The sequence below is a fragment of the Myotis brandtii genome, unplaced genomic scaffold, assembly GCF_000412655.1.
Source record: "Myotis brandtii unplaced genomic scaffold, ASM41265v1 scaffold525, whole genome shotgun sequence".
NCBI classification, from domain to species: Eukaryota; Metazoa; Chordata; class Mammalia; order Chiroptera; family Vespertilionidae; genus Myotis; species Myotis brandtii.
This window is the reverse complement of record NW_005369915.1, coordinates 4,949,021-4,952,767: the sequence shown is the minus strand read 5'-3', so window position 1 is coordinate 4,952,767 and position 3,747 is coordinate 4,949,021. Positions and strand designations below refer to the sequence as shown.

At 42.0% G+C, this 3,747-nt stretch overlaps 1 long non-coding RNA gene across 1 annotated transcript; it reads left to right on the top strand.

The window, feature by feature from the left end:
* On the top strand, positions 1-3,494 carry LOC106728051. Its single transcript, XR_001364298.1, has 3 exons — positions 1-23; positions 1,270-1,334; positions 3,369-3,494. It is a non-coding gene; the product is annotated as an uncharacterized LOC106728051 (long non-coding RNA).
* Positions 3,495-3,747: the final 253 nt, after the last annotated feature.

The window sequence follows — 3,747 nt, the reverse complement described above, 5'->3', positions numbered from 1 at the left end:
TTCAAGCCTTCTCATGCCACAGGGTAAGTCGTCTCATTCGTCCCAAATACACCAGAGCTGGGAACAGGTTCCGGGCCAGGATAGTGCGCGCTCTCACGTGCTGGCATTCAGCAGCTCTGGCTTTGGTCCCTGCAAAGGGTGCATGGGACCTCCCTGGACCAGCAGCTCTTAGAGAGAAATTTCCCTGTGAGATCCAGTGCTGTCAGCTGTGATCAGTTAGCGTAATAGTGAGCAAACTAGCCAAGCAACCCCAGCTGCCTGACCCGCCTCATCGTTTGCAGACCAGGGCTCACATACCCTGTGTTTAAATATTTACAAGGAGTGTATTAAACTAACAAGTAAAATATAGGGTGTCCTCCACAGATATATACACGCACTTTGAATAATTATAAAGACAGTGTTTATTAAGATACATTTCGTTTTCAAAATTAGGCTACGAACTGTTAAAGGGTGAATACATTTTGGGGGAACACCGTGTGTATTCTATTCTCCTGCCTTGGGAAATATACCTTCATAACAACCTGTTAGGCCAGGTGTGTGTGCAGAGTCCTGGGTACCTTGGACAAGGTCTAGAAGTAGGAAGGGAACGGAGGCTCTTGAAGTACAGTCATAACAACCTGTTAGGCCAGGTGTGTGTGCAGAGTCATGGGTACCTTGGACAAGGTCTAGAAGTAGGAACGGAGGCTCTTGAAGTACATGTCCCTTGGCCCTGGAGATTTTTCACCCCTTGGAGGGGAGAGCTAGGATGCTGCCCTAGGAAATGCAGAGCCCAGGGCAGGGCTTTTCTTGCTGGGCGGGAGCAAGGGTTCAAGGCCAGTACTACCTAAGGCCCCTACATAGTTTACCTTAGGGACCAATTCCCAGGAACCTGTTCATATGACTAGAACTTTCGTGATAGTAGGTAAATGGCCTTCATTTAATGTACACTATGGCATTAACTTTATTTTTTTAAATATATTTTATTGATTCCTTACAGAGAGGAAGGGAGAGGGATGAGAGTTAGAAACATCGATGAGAGAGAAACATCGATCAGCCGCCTCCTGCACACCCCCTACTGGGAATGTGCCCGGAACCAAGGTACATGCCCTTGACCAGAATCAAACCTGGGACCCTTCAGTCCGCAGACTGATGTTCTGTCCCCTGAGCCAAACCGTTTAGGGCGGCATTAACTTTAAATAGCACTTCATTTGACAAACAGTTTTTAGATTCAACTATGTAAACCTAACAGTGTCCTCGCTAATTCCATGTCCTGTGATAAAAATGTTCTAGGTCTGGGCTGTTCAGGATGGTGACTATGGGTGTCTGTCTAACACTGCAAACAAAGCTTGAGTGAGGTAAGAAAATAACTTCTCATTTTATTTGATTTTCATGAATGTAAATTTGAATGTAAATAGCCAAGGTGCCTAGTGGCTACCACGTTGAACACTGTAGGTCTGGATACTGATGGATAGAAAAAGTGGGAGACCGTCACCACCATTAGGTAACTTCAAATCTATTAGTAAACTTACCAGGCAAACTGGTGCTTTTGCCTTAAGTGGCTGAAATTGGTCACATTTCTCTTGAATTTACTTAAAAGAATTGTTATTGCCTAACAAAATCATCATCATCATCATCATCATCTATTTTCTTTATAAAGATAAAAGCCTTTTATTGTAGCAATATGGAGATTATAATAGCTATGTTACTATTGTCATGGCCACAAATTCTCATATGAACTTAGCATCTGTGACTATTTCCACAAAGTCTATTTCAGCCTATAGCTGAAATAAGCATGCATGTCTCTTTTGAACTTTGTTTACCAAATAATAACATCAACTTGGTACATAGCATCATTCTACTTCATAGGTAAGAAAGTTATCTAAGTACAGAATTATCAGGAAAAGAGTTATCTAGGGTGTTACCATAACTCCAAAGAGAAATATGGAGGAAATGTTTTATTATGTGAATAATTTCAGTCATTCGTGCATAGAAATCACTCACTCATACTCTCTTTGAAAATAAAAATCATTATAGATCACAACAGGTGGTATGTTTAAGCTGGAAAGGACTTTAGAAAGTGTATCTTTCAGCACTGTAGTCCTTTGAATGCACACAACCCACAGTTATTATCATTCTGTGCAAATGTGGGTTCATAAGACACGGCAAGCAGTCCTTTCCACACGTACAAAGCTCTCAGAGGATGATACGGTCTGAAGTTTACTGTCACTTAGGCTGTCACACCAAACTCTTACTTTAATTAAGCCACCCAGCCCTGACAGCCTCTTGAAGGACTGGTCTATCTACTGCTGCTTCTCCCTCAGGCATCAAGAACATTATAGCATTTGAAATTATAGGACATAGCAGGTCCTTTCTAAGTTTTTCTGTGTTTGTGATGGCCCCACGTCCCAACACCCTATAGAAACTGTTTGAGAAATTGCTGGTTAACCATATCCGTGTACACAATCCAGGAAAGCTGTATTGCATCACCTGCTGCTGCAGGGGTGGCAGATGGGCCACAGTCCAAAGCCTCTGTACTGCAGATCCCGTCTTGCTATGTCGTGTGAGGCTTGTGGGAGATCCCAGGGAAACACTCAGAGTTGCTTTGTTTTTCCTCCTAATACAGACATTGTATTCACTATGTGCATAAGTAGCTAGGTAATAAATGTGTGTGCGTATGCATATATGCCACCCTGAATATGAATATATTCTTTCTTTCTTCTCTCTACCAGACTTTGAGATCCTGGAGGCTTTTCCTGACCCCCTTCTTAAATGACTCCCTCCCACCTTCAGTCAGGCCCTATTACGTTACTCTAGAATCCAGACCAATTATCTAGACTGAGTTTAGATAACATGACTTGTTCGGACCTGAAGGTAGCTACCTTTTAAAATGTATTCACATCTTCGTGTTGTTGGCCTCCCCCACTGCAATACCAGCTCTATGACACTCTCTCTTGTTTACTTTTTCTGGCAGACACTGTTGGATGCTGCCCAATGGCCATTCCTAAACTTTTTCTCCCTCGGAGACTGTAAAAGCTAATTATCCTCCGGCTTCCCTCCCAACGATTGGTGGCTATAACCTAGTTCTAGCCAAAAAGAAGCAAAGACCGCACTGTCCAATAGGGTAGACACGAGATACATGTGTTTCCATTTCAATTAAATAAAACTAAAAATTCAGCTCCTTAGACACACTAGCCACAATTCCAGTGCTTGCTGGAAGATACTGTTTTGGACAGCGCACATGATGGAACGGTTTCAACATCACAGAAATTTCTATCATCAATACCCATCCAAGGGGGAATTCTGCTGGGAAGCCTTAGGATAGAAGTTGTTTTTGTGATAAAAAGAGAATTGTAAGAGATCTCTCTCACCACCTCATTCATCTTGCTTAGGGACGGTATTGTGAGGGCAAGATACCTGAAGCTGAAACAGGTGTTTTATGACCACAAGGCAAAAAGCCCAAAGGAAAATTCCAAATTATGAAGAGGAAATGTGAATACAAAAACCATTTGTATTACGGAGGTCATAGGTGAGCTGCCCACCGAGGCTCTGGACTTACTTTTATTAATAGTTAATATTCTTTATTTTAAGCCACTGCTGCTGCAGTATTTGGGTGCCTAGAACAGTGTGCCTGGCACAGAGAAAGACGTCCAACGTGTTTGTTGATTAACATAATTTAAATCTTACTAACCATTGTGTTCCAAATATGTAACCCAGTTCATATATATTAGCGGGTGAGTAAAAGCTTTTTTGAATTAAATATTTTGGATA